Source organism: Cherax quadricarinatus, chromosome 33, assembly GCF_038502225.1.
Source record: "Cherax quadricarinatus isolate ZL_2023a chromosome 33, ASM3850222v1, whole genome shotgun sequence".
NCBI lineage: Eukaryota > Metazoa > Arthropoda > Malacostraca > Decapoda > Parastacidae > Cherax > Cherax quadricarinatus.
Window position 1 is genome coordinate 32419356 of NC_091324.1, and position 19787 is coordinate 32439142.

The following is a 19787-nucleotide window of genomic DNA, read 5'->3' on the forward strand; positions in this document are numbered from 1 at the left end:
CTATCCTCCATCCATGTTACTATCCTCCATCCATGTTACTATCCTCCATCCATCTTTGTATCCTCCATCCATGTTACTATCCTCCATCCATGTTACTATCCTCCATCAATGTTACTATCCTCCATCCATGTTGCTATCCTCCATCCATGTTACTATCCTTCTTGCATGTTACTTTCCTACATCGTATTACTATCCTCTATCCATGTTACTATCCTCCATCCATGTTACTATCCTCCATCTATGTTACTATCCTCCATCCATGTTACTATCCTCCATCCATGTTACTATCCTCCATCCCATGTTGCTGTCCTCCATCCATGTTACTATCCTCCATCATGTTACTATCCTCCCATGTTACTATCCTCCATCCATGTTACTATCCTCCATCCATGTACTACTCCATCCATGTTACTCCATCCATGTTACTATCCTCCATCCATGTTACTATCTTACATCCATGTTACTATCCTCCATCCATGTTACTATCCTCCATCCATGATACTATCCTCCATCCATGTTACTATCCTCCATCCATGTTACTATCCTCCATCCATGTTACTATCCTCCATCCATGTTACTATCCTCCATCCATGTTACTATCCTCCATCCATGTTACTATCCTCCATCCATGTTACTATCCTCCATCCATGTTACTATCTTACATCCATGATACTATACTCCATCCATGTTACTATCTTACATCCATGATACTATCCTCCATCCATGTTACTATCCTCCATCCATGTTACTATCCTCCATACATGTTACTATCCTCCATCCATGTTACTATCCTCCATCCATGTTACTATCTTACATCCATGATACTATACTCCATCCATGTCACTATCCTCCATCCATGTTACTATCCTCCATCCATGTTACTATCCTCCATCCATGTTACTATCCTCCATCCATGTTACTATCCTCCATGTTACTATCCTCCATCCATGTTACTATCCTCCATCCATGTTACTATCCTCCATCCATGTTACTATCCTCCATCCATGTTACTATCCTCCATCCATGTTACTATCCTCCATCCATGTTACTATCCTCCATCCATGTTACTATCCTCCATCCATGTTACTATCCTCCATCCATGTTACTATCCTCCATCCATGTTACTATCCTCCATCCATGTTACTATCCTCCATCCATGTTACTATCCTCCATCCATGTTACTATCCTCCATCCATGTTACTATCCTCCATCCATCTTACTATCCTCTATCCATGTTACTATCCTCTATCTATCTTACAATCCTCCATCCATGTTACTATCCTCCATCCATGTTACTATCCTCCATCCATGTTACTATCCTCCATCCATGTTACTATCCTCCATCCATGTTACTATCCTCCATCCATGTTACTATCCTCCATCCATGTTACTATCCTCCATCCATGTTACTATCTTACATCCATGATACTATACTCCATCCATGTTACTATCTTACATCCATGATACTATCCTCCATCCATGTTACTATCCTCCATCCATGTTACTATCCTCCATCCATGTTACTATCCTCCATCCATGTTACTATCCTCCATCCATGTTACTATCCTCCATCCATTGATATATCTCTTCATCCTATGTTATTATTCATCTATGTTATTATCTCTTCCATCCTATGTTATTATCTCTTCCATCTATGTTACTATCTCCATCCTATGTTATAATCTCTTCCATTCCATGTTATTATGTTCATCCATGTTATTATCTTCATTCATGTGCATTATCCTTCCATCCTATATGTTATTATTATCCATTCATTAGCATATATTCCATTCATGTTATATTGTCCTATCCATGTGCCATTATCTCTTCCATCTATGTTATTATCTCCTCCTATCCTATGTTATTTATCTCTTCCATCTTATGTTTTGGTCTCTTCCATCCTATGTTATTTATCCTTTTTTATATCCATGATACTATACTTCCATCTATATATTATTTTATTATCTATGATATGTATCTCCTTCCATCCTATGTTATTATCTCTTATCCATGTTATTATTCCTCTCCCCATCCATGTTACTATCTCTCTCCATCTACATTACTTATCTCTCCATCCATGTTACCTATCCTCCATCCATGTGCCATTATCTCTTCATTCCATGTTACCTATTATTCCATCCTATGTTACTATCTCTTCCATCCATGTTATTATCCTCCATCCATGTTATTATCTCTCCATCTGGCATTCATTATCTCTTCATCCATGTTACTTATCTCTCCATCCATGTTATTATCTCTTCCATCTCATGTTACTATTATTCCATCCATGTTACTATCCTCCATTCCATGTTGCCATTCCCCATCTATGTTATTATTCTATCCTATGTTATTATCTTACATCCATGTTACTATATCCATCTATGTTATTATCTTACATCTATTGGGCAAGGGCATATTATCTCTTCATCATGTTATTATCTCTTCCATCCATGTTACTTATCTCTTCCATCCACGTTATTATCTTCCATTCATATGTTACCTATCCTTCCATTCATGTTATTATCCTCTATATATGTTATTTATCTCTTATCCATGTTACCATGGTCCTCTCCATCCATGTTACTTATCTTACATCCATGATTACCTATACTCCATCCATGTTACTATCTTACATTCCAGCGATACTATCTCTATCCATAGCATATCTCTTCCATCTATGTTTACTTATCTCTCCATGTATTATCTCCATCCATGTTATTTATCTCTCCATTCCATGTTACCATACATTCCATGATACTATACCCATCCATGTTGCCATTATCTTACATCCATGATTACTTATCTCCTCCATTCCATGTTACTTCTCCTCTATCCATGTTACTTCATAATCTCCATTACATGTTACTATCCTCCATTCCATGTTACTTATCCTCCATCCATGTTACTATCTTACATCCATTGATAATATACTCCATTCCACGTCACTATCCTTCCATCCATGTTATTATCCTCCATCCATATTATCTCTTCCATTCCATGGTTATTTATCTCCATCCATTAAAGCATTATTCCATATCCAGGCATATACTCCATCCATGTTACTTATCTTACATCCATGATACTTCTCCATCTATGTTATTATCTCTTCCATCCTATGTTACATTATCTCTTCATCTATGTTATATCTCTCCCCATTCCATAGTACCATATCTTCTCCATCCTATTAAAAGCACCATCCTCTTCTCCATCCATGTTACTTATCTTCCATTCCATGTTATTATCTTCCATAATATGTTATTATCTTCATCTATGTTATTATCCTCCATCCAATGTTACTTATCCTACCATCCATGATACTATTACTCCATCCATGTTAGCCTTATACCATTCCATGATACATTATCTCTCCATTCCATGTTACCTATCTCTCCATCCAGGCATTATCTCTTCCATTACATTCTGATTATCCTCCATCCATGTTACTATCTCTCCTCCATCCATGTTACTTATCTTACATCCATGATAATTATACTTCCATCCTATAGCATTATATATAATCTAAGGGGATATTATCTTCTTATCTATGTTATTTATTCCTATCCTATAAAAGTTATAATCTCTCCTATGTTATCTATTATTCTCCTATCCTTTGTTATTATCTCTTCAATTCAGGTTATTAATCTTCCATTCCATATTTATTATTCCATCCTTATGTTATTATTTTCATCTATATTATCTCTTCATCCTATAGCCATATCTCCTTATCACAGCTATATTCCCCTTCCATCCTATGTTATTGGTCTCTCCTATCAATAGCATTATCTCTCCATCTATTGCAGCATTATCTCTTCATCCTTCTAGCATGCACTCCATTCATATGTTATTATCTCTTCATCTATGTTATTATCTCTTCCATTCTATGGTTATTATTCTCTCCATTCACAAAGTATATATTCTTCCATCTATGTTAGTTATCTTCCATTACGTTATTATTCTCCTATTCTATGTTATTATCTCTTTCCATCTCTGCTCATTATCCTTCCATCTATGTTATTATTTCTATACATTCTTACTATCTCTTCCATTATCTATGTTACCTATCCTCCATCCATGTTATTATCCTCTTCAATCCAATGTTACTTATCTCTTCCATCCATGTTACTTATCCTTCCATCTATATTATTCCTCTCCATCCAATGTTATTTATCTCCTTCCATCCATTGTTACCTTATCCTCCATCCATGTTACTATCTTACATCCATGATAATATACTCCATCCATGTTACTTATCTTACATCCATGATATGTCCTCCATCCATGTTACTTATTCCTCCATCCTATGTTACTTAATCCTCCATTCCATGTTACCTATCTCTCCATCCACGTTACTATCCTCCATTACATATGTTACCATTCCCTTCCATTCCATGTTATTATCCTCTTCCATCTATGTTACCTATCTCTCCATCCATGTTACTATCCTCCATCTCATGTTATTATCTTCCATCCATGTTAATATCTCCATCCATGTTACTATCTTACATCCATGTTATATACTCCATCCATGTTACTTATCCTACCATCCATGATACTTCTTCTCCATCCATTATGTTACTCCTCCATCCATGTTACTATCCTTCCATCCATGTTATTATCCTCCATCCATGTTACTTATCCTCCATCCACGTTACTATCCTCCATCCATGTTACTTATCCTCAATCCATGTTATTATTCCTTCATAAGCCATGGTATTATCTCTTCATCTACATTACTATACTTCCATCCTATGTTATTATCTTACATCCATGTTACTATACTCCATCTATGTTATTATTCTTGTATACTCCATAGCATATCTTCATCTATGTTATTATCTTCCATCTATATTATCTCAATCTAATATTGTTATTATTCTTCCATCTATGTTATTATCTCTCTATCTATGTTATTATTCTTCATACATAGCATATCTCTTCTATCTATGTTACTATTCTCTATCTATAGCATTATTCTTACATCCATGATACTATACTTCCATCTATGTTAATATTTTACATTCATGATACTATCCTCTCATCCATGTTACTATCTCTTCATCCATGTTATATTATCCTCTCTTCATACATGTTACTATCTCCATCTATGTTAGCTATCTCTCTCCATTCCATGTTACTTATCTTACATCTATGATATTTATACTTCCATCTATAAAATATTATTCTTACATCTATGATACTATCTCTCTCCATCCATGTTACTTCCATCCATGTTGTTGGCTATCCTCCATACATGTTATTATCTCTCTCCATCCATAAATATTGGTCTTCCATCCATATATTATCTTATATCCATGATACTATACTTCCCATCTTATGTCACTATCCTCCATCCATACATTATCCTATGTCCATGATACTATCCTCCATCCATGTTACTATCCTCCATCCATGTTACTATCGTCCATCCATGTGCCATTATACTCCATCCATGTTATTTATCTTTGTAATCCATGAGCATTTTCCTTCATCCGGTAAGTTATTATTCTTCATCTATGGCATATTATTCCTTCATCTATAGCATATTTCTCCATCTATGTTACTATCTTCTATCTATTGAGCATGGCTTATCTCTTCCATCTATGTTATTATCTCTCTATATATGTTAATTATCTTCCATTCATGTTATTATCTTCCATCTATGTTATTATTTTGTATCTATGATATTTATATCATCTATAAGCACATCTTTACATCCATGATACTATTCTCATCTATGTTAATGGTCTCTCTATCCATGTTATTATTCCATATATAGCATTATCTCATCTATGTGCATTATCTCTTCCATCCATACAATATTCCATATCCATGGATATTTATATTTCATCCATGTTAGCTATATTCGCATCTATGATACTATTCTCATTCATGTTACTATCCTCCATTCAGATGAAATATTATCTCTTCCATAGATATGTTATTATCTCTCCATCTACAGTTACTATCTCTTCCATTCATGTTAATATTTTACATCTATGATACTATACTTCTATCTATGTCATTATCTCTCTGTCTATGTTATTATCTCTTCCATCCATGTTACTATCTCTCCATCTATGTTACTATCTCTCTTCCATCCATGTTACTATCTCTCCATCTTATGTTATTATCCTCCCTCCATGTTACTATCGTATATCCATGTTACTATTCCATCCATAAAGTATTATCCTATATCCATTTACTATCCTCTATCCATGTTACTTACATCCCCTCCATCCATGTTACTATCCTCCATCCATGTTACTATCCTCCATCCTTGTTACATTATCTTCCATCCATGTTACTATCCTCCATCAATGTTACCATCCACCATCCACATTATCCTCCATCCATGTTACTATCCTCCATCCATGTTACTATCCTCCATCCATGTTACTATCCTCCATCCATGTTACTATCCTCCCTCCATGTTACTATCGTATATCCATGTTACTATCCTCCATCCATGTTACTATCCTATATCCATGTTACTATCCTCTATCTACATATTCTCATCCATGTTAAGCTATCTCTCCATCTATGTTATTATTCCCTTCCATCTATATTATTTTATCTATATTATTCTTCATTCATGTTATTATCTCTCCATTCATGATACTATTCTCTATCTATGATACTATCTCTCCATTCATGTTACTATCCTCTCCATCTATGTTACTATTTCCTCCATCTCTGTTAGCTATTCTCTCCATCCATAGCTTATCCTCTGTCCATGTTACTATCTCTTCCATCTATGGCACATCTTCATCTATAAAAGATTTATCTTCTTCATCCATGGTTATCTCCATCCATGTTACTTATCTCCATCCATGTTAGTTATCTCTTCATCTATGTTATTATTCCTCTTATCATTGCTATTATCTCTCTATTCATAAAAGCATATTCTTCATCTATGTTGGCTTATCTTCTTCCATCTTATAGTTATTATCTTCATTCATGATATTTATCTCTTCATCTATGTTATTATTCTCAATCTATGTTATTATCTCTTCATTCATAGCATTATCTTCATCTCATGTTTTTCACTATTCTCTATCTTATAGTATTATTTTCATCTTATGTTATTTATTCTTCATCTATGCTATTATTCCTTCATTCATATGTTATTATTATCTATCTATATATTGTTTCTTCATCTATATATTATCTTCATCTATAAAAGTATTATCTCTTCATATAGCATATTATCTCTTCATCTTATGTTATTATTCTCTATCTATAAAATACATTCTCTATCTTATTACATGATTCATTCATGTTAGCTATCTTCTAAATCTGTGTTATTATCTCTAAATTCATGTTATTATCTCTCTCCATTCATTGCCATTATCTCTTCATTCATGTTATTATCTCTCTTCCATCTATGTTATTATTCCTTCCATTCATGTTATTATCTCTAAATTCATGTTATTATTCCTCCATCCATGTTGGCTATTCTAATTCATACATTATCTCTCCATTCATGTTACTTATCTCTTCATCTATATTATTCAATCTATGTTATTATCCTTCCTTCCATGTTATTATCTCTATCTATGTTATTATCTCTACCTATGTTACTATCTAATATTCATGTTACTATCTTCATCTATATTATCATCCATCTATGTTACTATCTCTCCATCAAGATATATATTATTCTAAATTCATATTATCTCCCATCTTATGCTAAATTCTATCATAAAGCATATTCTGCATCTAGTATAATTTCCATGTATCTACATTCTTCCATCTATGTTATTATCTCTCAATCAGGTTATTATCTCTTCCATCTAATATGCTATTATCTCATTCATGTTATTATCTTTCTATCTATGTTATTATCTCTCCATCTATATTATCCTTCCATCAATAAAAAATATATCTTCTATCCATTTATTATTCTATCAATGTTAGCTTATCTTCATTCAGTGTTATCTCTTCATCTCTGTTATTATCTCTCCATCTATGTTATCTCTCCATCCATGTTACTATCTCTCTTCATCTATGTGCCATTATCTCATCACAGTATCCTCTATCTATATTACTATCTCTCTATCAATGTTATTATTCCATTCATGTTATTATTCCTCCATTCTGTTACTATCTCTTCATCTTATGTTATTATCTCTTTCTATATATTCTACTATTCTTCATTTATGTTATTATCTCTTTCATTCATAGCATATTCTCATCTATAAGCATATCTTCTTCATCTATGTTATTATTCTCCATTCCATGTTGTCTTCTAATAATGTTATTATCTCTCTTCCATTCATGTTATTATCTCTCTCTCCATCTATGTTATTATTCTTACATCTATGATAATTACTCATCTATAAATATATTGCCTACATCTAAGATATTATTCCTCCATCCATGTTATATTTCCATCTGTTACTATCTCTATTTGGCAGCACATTATCTCTCTATCCACGTTACTATCTCTCTCATGTTACCATCTCTCCATTCATGTTACTATCTCTCCATCCATGTTGGCTATCCTTCCATCCATATAAAGATTATCTCTTCCATTCATAGCATATTATCTCCTCTTCCATCTATATATTATCTCTTCATCTATAGCATTATTCTTTATAATTCATGTTACTATACTCATCCATGTTACACATCTTTTACATCTATGATACTTTCTCTTCCATCCATAGTTATTATTCTCCATCCATGTTACTATCCTCCATCCATGTTAGCTATCTCCTCCATCCATAAAAAGCACTATCCTCCATCCACGTTACTATCCTCCATCCATGTGCCATTATCCTTCATCCATATACGCTATTCTCTATGTTATGTTATTATCTCTTCCATTCATGTTATTATCTCTCTATCTATGTTATTTTATATCTATGTATAATACTTCATTCATGTTAATATTCTTATATCTATGATACTATTCTTCCATCTTATGTTATTATTCCTCTCCATTCATGTTATTATCTTCCATTCATACATTATCTCTCCATCTATGCTGTTATTGTCTTCATCTATGTTATTATCTTCATCTATGTTATTATTTCCACATCTTATGATATTTATTCTCTATCTATGTTATTATTCTATCTATAAAGTATTATCTCTCTTCCATCTATAAAAGTATTATCTCTTCATCTATAAAATATTATTCCCTCTTCATCTATGTTATTATCTCTCTATCTATGTTATTATTCTCTCTATCTATATATATTATTGTCTATCTATACATATTATCTTCATCATAAAAGTATTATCTCTCTCCCATCTATGTTATTTATCATTCATCTATGTTATTATTCTTCATCTTATGTTATTATCTCTTCATCTATGTTATTTATCTCTTCTATCTATAAGTATATTCCTCCATCTATGTTATTATTCCACTATCTATAAAGTATTATTCTTCATCTATGTTATTATCTCTTCTATCTATAGCATTATTCCCTTCATCCTATGTTATTATCCTTCATCTTATGTTATAGTCTTCATCCATGTTATTATTCAACTATCTATGTTATTATTCTTCCATCCATGGTTATTATCTCTCTCTCCATTCATACCATGCAATATCTCTTTTCATCCATCCATGTTACTTATTCTACCTATCTATGTTACTAATCTCCATTCATATTGACATCTCTTTCATCCATGTTACCTATTTTATATTCCATGATACTTATCTCTTCCATCCATGTTATTATCTCCATCCTATGTTAATTATCTCTCCATCCATGTTAGCTATCTCTCCATCCATGTTATTATCTCTTCCATCTTATGTTATCTCTTCCATTCATGTTATTATTGCCCATCTATGTTATTATTCCTTCTCCTATCCTATGTTATTATCTCTTCATTCCTATGTTATTATTTATCTTACCATGTTATTATCTTCTTCCATTCCATGTTATTATTCCTTCATTCATATATATCTTTCCATCTATAAAAGATTATTCTCCATTCATGTTATTATTCTCTATCCTATAAGCTTTTATCTCTTCATCATACATATTATACATCCATGATTACCTATATACTTCCATCTATGTGCCATTATTTTATTATCTATGATATTTATCTCTTCCATTCCATGTTATTATCTCTTCCATCTATAGTTATTTATTCTCTATCTATATTTATTCTTATTCCTATATTATTATTCTTCCATTCTATGTTAGCTTATCTCTCTTCCATTCTATGTTACATTATCTCTTCATTCTATGTTATTATTATTCATCTATAAAGATATCTTCCATCCTATAGCATATTCCCATCATATATATATTATCTCTTCCATTCATTATTATCTCCATCTATATTACAATTATCTCATCTATACCATTATCTCTCTGATCATATGTTAATACATTCCATCCTATGTTATTTATCTCTTCATTCCTATGTTAATATCTTCCATATATGTTATTATTCTCTTATCTATAGTTATTATTCCTCTCATTCTATGTTATAATCTCTTCAATGTCTTCTTATTATCTCTTCATTCATGTTATTATCTCTTCCATCCTAGGTGTTACTTATCTTCCATTCCATTGCCATTATCTCTTATCTTATAGCATTATTCTTCCATCCTATGTTATTATCTCTTCCATCCATTAGCATTTATTCCTCTTCCATCCAATGTTATTTATTCCTCTCCATCCATTTGATTATCCTTCCATCACAGCATTATCTCCTTCCATCTATGTTAGCTTATCTCTCTATCTCTAGCATATCTCTCCATCCATGTTACTATCTCTCCATCCATGTTACTATCTCCATCTTATTGTTATTATCTCCATCAACATATCTCATCCATATTATTATCCTCCATCAATGGTTATTTATTCTCTCTATCTATGGTTATTATCTCTTCATCTTGTTACTTATCTCTTCCATTCCATGTTATTATCTCTCTATATCTACTTAATCTCCTCTCTTATCCTATGCTACCTATCTCTTCCTATCATAAAACATTATCTCTCCTTCCATTCCATGTTATTATCCTCTTCATTCCATGTTTGATCTCTTCCATTCCTATTAAGTTATATCTCCATTCACAGCACCATTCTCTTCCATCCATGTTACTTTATCTCTCTCCATCTATATTATCTTACATTCATGATAGTTACTACACTCCATCCATGTTACTATCTTTATCCATGATACTATCCTCTCCATCCATGTTACTTATACTTCCATCTATGGTTATCTCTCTATTCATAGCATTATCTTCTCTCCATTCATGCGGCTTATCTTCTCTATTACTACTTCTCCATTCCATAAAAGCATTATTATCTCTCTTCATCCATGTTATTATCTCTTCCATTCATGTTATTATCTCTTCATCTATGTTACTTTTATCTCTTCTCCATCCATGTTACTTATCTCTCCATTCATGTTAGCTATTCTTACATCCATAGTGCCATATACTTCCATTCCATAAAAGCATTATCTTATATCCATGATATTTTCTCCATCCATGCATTATCTCTCTTCCATCTTGATAAATATTATCTTCCATCCATAATATGTTTTGTTTATCTCTTCCATCTATAGCATATCCTTCCATCCACGTTACTTATCTTCTTCATTCATGTTATTATTCTCTCCATTCATATATTATCTTCTTCATACATGTTATTATCTTCATTCATGTTGTTAGTCTTCTCCATCTATGGCCATATTTATATCTATGATATTTATACTTCCATCTATTAAGCATTATATCATATCTATGATATTATTCTTCATCTGTAGCATGGTCTTCCTATCTATGTTATTATCTCTCTATCTATATTATTCCTTCATCTATTGTTATTATTCCATCTATGTTATTTATCTCTCTATCTTATGTTATTATTTTATATCCCTGTGATATTTATCTCCATCTATGTTATTATCTCTTCTATCTATAGCATATTATCTCTTCCATCTATGTTATTATTCTTCCATTCATGTTATTATCTCTCTTCATCTATATATTATCTCTTCAATCTATATTATGTCTTCATCTATGTTATTATAGTTCATTCATATTATTCTTCATCCTATGTTATTATCTCTTCCATTCTATGTTATTAATATCTACCTATAAAGTATTATCTTCCATCTTATAAAGATTTATTCTTCCATCTATGTTATTAATCTTCCATTCATAATATTATCTCTTCATTCATATATTATTCACCTATCCTATGTTATTATCTCTTCATCTATGTTAGCTATCTCTTCATCCATAAGTATTTATTCCTCTCATCTATGTTATTATCTTCATCCTATGTTATTATTCTCTTCCATCTATGTTATTATCTACCATCTATGTTATTATCTCTTCATCTATATATTATCTCTTCATTCCATATGTTATTATCTCTCTTCCATAATTCATGTTGGCTTATTCACTATCCATGTTATTATCTTTCCATCTATGTTATTTATTCTATCTATGTTATTATTCCATATCCATGATTACTATCTCTTCCATCTATGTTATTTATCTCTTCATTCCATGTTATTTATCTCTCCTTATCCAGCATTTATCTTCATCCATGTTACTATTCTCTCATCTATATTATCTTCCATCCTAGTATAAAAGTATTTATTGTCTTATCTGCAAGGCTATCTCTCCATCTATGTTATTTATCTCTCATCTATATATTATCCATTCCATGTTATTATCTCTTCCATTTATGTTATTATTCCTTCTATATCTATTAAGGCTATCTTCCATTCATGTTATTTATCTCCATTCCATGTTATTATCTCTTCATCTTATGTTTTTTATTCTCTTTCATCTATAAAATATTATCTTACCATCCATGATATTTATTACTTCCATCTATGTTACTATCCTTTGTATATCCATGATATTTATCTCTTCATCCATATTACAATTATCTCCTCCATATCCATGTTACTTATCCTCCATCCATGTTATTATCTCTCTCTCCATCCACATTATTTATCCTCCATCCATGTTACATTCTATACACCCATATTATTATCCTTCCATCCTATGTTATTGTTATTCATCTATGTTATTATTCTTCCATCCTATGTTAATATCTCTTCATCTATAAATATTATTCCTCTCTATCCAATATTATTTATCTCTTCCATCCTATAAAAGTTACATTTATCTCTTCATCCTATGTTATTATTCTTCCATTCCATGTTATTATATTCATCTATGTTACTTATTCCTCCTATCCTATAAAAGCATATTCTTCATACATATTATTTATTCCTTCCATTCCATGTTATTATTCCTTCCATCCTATAGCATTATTCTTTACATCTATGATATTTTTATAATCCTATCTACGTTACCTATTCTTTCCATCTATGTTACTATCTCTCCATCCATGCCATTATCTCTTCATCCATGTTACTTATCTCCATCCAATAAAGCATTATCTCTCCATCCATGTTATTTGGTCTCTTCCATCCATGTTACTTATCCCCTATATCTATAAGCATTATACTCCATCCATGTTACTATCTTACATCCATGATTACTTTTCCTTCATTCATGTTAATATCCCCTCTTCCATCCATGTTACTTATCTCCTTCCATCCATATTGGTCCTCCATCCATGTTATTGCATCCTCCATTCCACGTTACTATCCTTCCATCCATGTTACTTATCCTCCATCCATAAAAGCATTATCCTCCATTACATGTTACTATCCTCCATTCCATGTTATTATTCCTCTATCTATGTTATTATTTTATTATTCTATGATATTATATCTATCTATGTTATTATTCATCTATATTATCTCTTCATCTATAGCACATATTCTTCATCTATGTTATTATTCTTCCATATATCTTTACTATTCTCCTATATTCTATAAAAGTATTATTATCTCTTCATTCCATATATATATCCATATCCATGATACTATTACTTCCATTCCATAAATATTTTATATTACATCCATGATACTTTCATCTCTTCCATCTATGTTACTATCTCTTCCATCCATGTGCCATAATCCTTCCAGATCTTATTATTTCCATCTGTTATTTATCCTCCATCTAGGTTATCTCTTCCATCTACGCTATTTATCTCTTTCCATTCATGTTACTTATTCTTCATCTATTGTTATTATCTCTCCATTCATGTATTATTCCTCTATCACCGTATATTCTTCATCTATGTTATTATCTCTTCATCACTGCATTATTCCTCCTATCTATGCCATATTATCTCTCTATCTCTTGTTATTATCTCTTCATCTATAAAATATTATTCCATCTATGTTATTATCTCTCTATCTATGTTATTATTCCCTTCCATCAATAAAGTTATTATTCTCTCATCTATGTTATTTATTCCATTACAGCATATCTTCCATTCCAGCATATTCCCATTCTGTTACTATCTCTTCATCCATAAAACACATTATTTTCTATACATCTCTACTTATCTCTTCCATCTATGCTACTATCTCTCCATCCATGTTGCCACCATTCCTCCATCCATGTTACTATCTCTCCATCCATAAAGCATTATCCTCCATCTATGTTATTTATCTCTCCATTACGCATTATCTCAATCTATGTTACTATCCTCTTCCATCCATGTTACTATCTACATTCCATGATTACTATACTTCCATCCATGTTACTATCTTACATCCATGGATACTTATCCTCCATCCATGTTACCTATCCTTCCATCTCCATGTTACTTATCCTTCCATCTATTAGCATTATCCTCCATCCACGTTACTTATCTCTTCATATATAAAGCATTTATCTCTTCCATTCATGTTATTATCTCTTCCATCTATGTTATTATCTCTCTATCTATAGCATATCTTCTCATTCCTATGTTATTATCTCTCCATCCATGTTACTTATCTTCTCCATTCCATGTGCTAATATTCTACATCCATTACAATTATCTCTTCCATTCCATTAAAGCATTACTACATCCATGTTACTATCCTTCATCCATTTTACTATCTCTCTCATCCATAAAAGTTACTATCTTACATTCCATTGATACTCTTCCATTCCATGTTACTTTCTTTCATCCATTACCATGGTCCCTCCATCCATGTTACTTATCCCTTCATCTATGTGCATATTCTTCTATCTATTATATTATTCCATCTATGTTATTTATTCCCTAATCCTATATTATCTTCTGCTATATGTTATATTATCTCTCTTCCATCTATGATATATACTTCCATCCTATGTTATTATACATTCATGATACTATCTCTCTCCATTCCATGTTACTATCTCTATCTATACACTTTCCATCCATTGTTACTATCTCCCATCTATTACATTATCTCTTCATCCATGTTATTATCTCTCTCCATTCATGTTATTAGATTATCGTTTCATCCATACATTATCCTCCATCCATGTTAGTTACTATTCCATCTATAGCATTACTTATCTACTATCCTATGTTACTTATCTCTTCCATCTATGTTATTATTGCATCATTACCTATCCTATGATTACTTATCTACATTCATCTATGTTACTATTCCCTCTTCCATCTATGTTATTATCTCCATCTACGTTACTTATCTCTTCCATTCATAGTTATTATCTCTCTCATCTATGTTATTATCTCTCATCCATATATTATCTCCTCATCCTATGTTACTTATCTCTCCATCTATGATTATTTATCTCTATCCTTATATGATACTATCTCGCCATTCATGTTACGACTTACATCCTATGATATATCTCCATCCATGTTAATATATCTTCCATCCATATTATTATCTCTTCTATCATATTATTATTCTCCATCCTATAAAAGTTATTATCTCTCCTATCCTATGTTACTTATCTCTTCCATCCATGTTACATTATCTTCCATCATGTTATTATCTTCCATCTATAAAGTTATTATCTCTTCCATCTATGTTATTATCCTTCCATCCTATGTTACTTATTCTTCCATCCTATAGTTACATTATCTCTCCATCCATGTTATTATCTTCATTCATGATACTCCATCCATGTTACTATCTCTTCCATCCATGTTACTTATCCTCCATCCATGTTATTATCCTTCCATCCATGTTACCTTATTCATCTTCCATCCTATGTTATTATCCTCCATCCATGTTACTATCCTCCATTCATGTTATTATCTCCTCCATCCATGTTACTATCCTCCTTATCCTATGTTACTATCTTACCATCCATGATAATATCCTATTGGCTATTAATCCATATACTATCCATGATACTACATCTTCCATCCATGTTATTATTCCTCTATCTAGCATCCATGATGTTACTATCTCTCCATCTATGTTATGGCTTATATTATCTCTTCCATCTATGTTATATCTCTCCTATCCATGTTAGCCTTTATCTCTCTCATCCTATGTTATTATTATCTTATCTCTATCCTATGTTATTATTTCTTCCATCTATGTTACTATCATCTTCTTCCATCCTTATGTTATATTGTCTATCCTATCCTTATGTTATTATCTCCTTATCTTATGTTATTATCTCTTCCATCTATGTTAGCTTATCTCATCATCCATTCCATGTTTATTATCCTCCATCATGTTACATCTCCATCCATGTTATATTCTTCCATCCATGTTACTATTTTCCATTCCATGTTACTTATCCTTCCATCCATGTTACTTATCCTTCCATCCATGTTACTATCTCCATCCATGTTACTATCTCCATCAAGTTACCATTTTCCATCCATGTTACTATCCCCACTCCATCCATGTTACTTATTCATTTTACATCCTCCATATTGATCCATTACTATCCTTCCATCCATGTTACTATCCTCCATCCATGTTACTTATCTTCCTCCTCTATGTTATTATGCAGTTAGCTATCTCTCTTCCATCTATGTTACTTATCTCTTCCATCTTATGTTACTTATCCTCATCATCATGTTATTATTCATCTCCTATCTATGATTATTATCTCTTCATCTATAGTTACATTCATTCTTATCATCCTATGTTATTATCTATCATTCTTATTCCATCCATGTTATTATCTTATCATCCATGTTATATCCTTCTATCTCCATCCATGTTATCATTATCTCTTCATCTATGTTATTATCTCTCTATATTCATAATTAGCATATCTCCATCCTATGTTATTATCTCTTATCCATGTTCATTATCTTACATCCATGTTATTATCTACTTCCATCTATGTTACTATTCCATCTATCATCCATGTTATACTATCTCCATCCTATAGCATATCTCTCCATCCTATGTTACTTATCCTCTATATTCATGTTAGCTATCTCTATCCATGTTATTATCTCTCCTATCCATGTTAATTACTATCTTACATCCATGATACTTATACTCCATCCACGTCACTATCTCCTCCATCCATGTTACTATATCCTCCATCCATGTTACTATATCTCTCCATCCATGTTCATTCATTATCCTCCATCCATGTTACTTATCTTACCATCCATGTTACTTATACTCCATCCATGTTACTCCATCTTACATCCATGTTACCTATTATACTTTCCATCCATACCTTATCTTACCATCATGATACTCCTCCATCCATGTTACTTATCCTCCATCCATGTTACTATCTCCTCCATCCATGTTATTATCTCTCCATCCATGTTACTATCCATCCATTCGTTACTATTCCCTCTCCATCCATGTTATTATCATCTTCCATCCATGTTATTATTCATCTTCCATTATATCATGTTATTATCTCTATCCATGTTATTATCTCATTCATCATCCATGTTACCTTATCTTACATCCTTATGATACTATACTTCCATCCATGTTATATTATTCTTACATCCATGATACTATCTCCTATTCATGTTATTATCTCTCCATCCATGTTACATTATTCTCTCTCCATACATCTAGACTTATCATACTTCCATCCTTATGTTGCATTATCTCTCCTTATCCATGTTACTTATTCTTATTCATCCATGATACTATACTCCATCCATGTTACTATATTACATCCATGATACTATCCTCCATCCATGTTACTATCCTCCATCCATGTTACAATCCTCCATGCATCTTATTATCCTCCATCCCTGTTACTATCCTCCATCCAGGTTACTATCCTCCATCCACGCTACTATCCTCTATCCATGTTACTATCTTCCATCCATGTTACTATCCTCCATCCATGTTACTATCCTCCATCAATGTTATTATCCTCCATCCATGTTACTATCCTCCATCAATGTTAGCTTTCATCCTTCCATTCCATAGCATATTATCTATCCTCCTATCTCCTTAGTTACTTATCTCCTCCATCCATGTTATCTCATCCTCCATCCTATGTTACTATCTCCTCCATCCATGTTACTATCCTCCATCAATGTTATTATCCTCCATCCATATTACTATCCTCCATCAATGTTACTATCCTCCATCCATGTTACTTATCTCCCTCCATCCTTTTTGTTCAGCTATCTCTCCTTCCATTCCATGTTACTATTCTTTTCTATACATTCTCACGTCCTCCATTCTTATGCCTACCTTATCTCTCATCCATGCTTACTTATCTCCCTTCCATCTATGTTACTTATCTCCTCCTATCTATGCCATTATCTCTCTATCTATGTTATTATCTCCTATCCAATGTTATTATCTCGCCATCCATGTTACTATTCCTTCATCTATGTTAGCTTTTACTTCCATATCCATGATACTATACTTCCATCCATGCTACTTATCCTTACCATCCATGATACTTATCTCTCCATCCATGTTGTTACTATCTCTTCCATCCTATGTTAGTTATTCCTCCATTCATAAAGCCATTATCTCTCTCCATCCAACGTTATTATCCCTATCCATGTTACTTCATCTTCACTATCCTATGTTAGCTATCTATCCCCTCCATTCCATGTTAGCTTATCTCCTCCTATCCTATGTTATTTATTCCTTCATCTATGTTATTATCTCCTCCATTCTATGTTACTATCTCCTCCATCCTACGTTATTATACAGCTATGTTAATATACCTCCATCACATGTTAACCATCCTTACCATCCATGATACTTCTTCCATCCATGTTACTCCTCCATCCATGTTACTTATCCTCCATCCATAAAAGTTCATTATCCTCCATCCATGTTACTATCCTCCATCCACGTTACTATCCTCCATCCATGTTACTTATCCCCAATCCATGTTACTTATCTCTCCATACCATGTTGGCTATCTCTCTTCATCCATTGATACTATACTCCATCCATGTTACCATTATCTTTACATCCATGATACTATCCCCTTCCTCCATCCATGTTACTATCCTCCATCCATGTTACTATCCCTCCATCCATGTTACTATCCTCCATCCATGTTACTTATCCTCCATCCACGTTACTTATCCTCCATCCATGTTACCTATCGTGCCATCCATTATTACCCTAATCCTCCATCCAATGCATTTATCTCCTCCATACCATGTTACTATCCATCCATCCATGATACATATCACTCCATCCTATGTTAGCTATCTCTTCCATCCATGTTATTATCTCATATCTATAAAAGTTATTATCTCTCATTCATGTTATTATTCTTCCATTCATAGCATTATCTCTCCATTCATATGTTATTATCTCTTCCATCCATGATACTATCTCTTCATCCATGATACTATCTCCATTCATGTTAATATCTCTTCTATCCATATGCATTATTTCATCCTTGTTACATTATTTCTCTCATCCATGTTATTTATCTCTCTGTCTATGTTATTATTCCCTTCATCTATGTTATTTATCCTCCATCC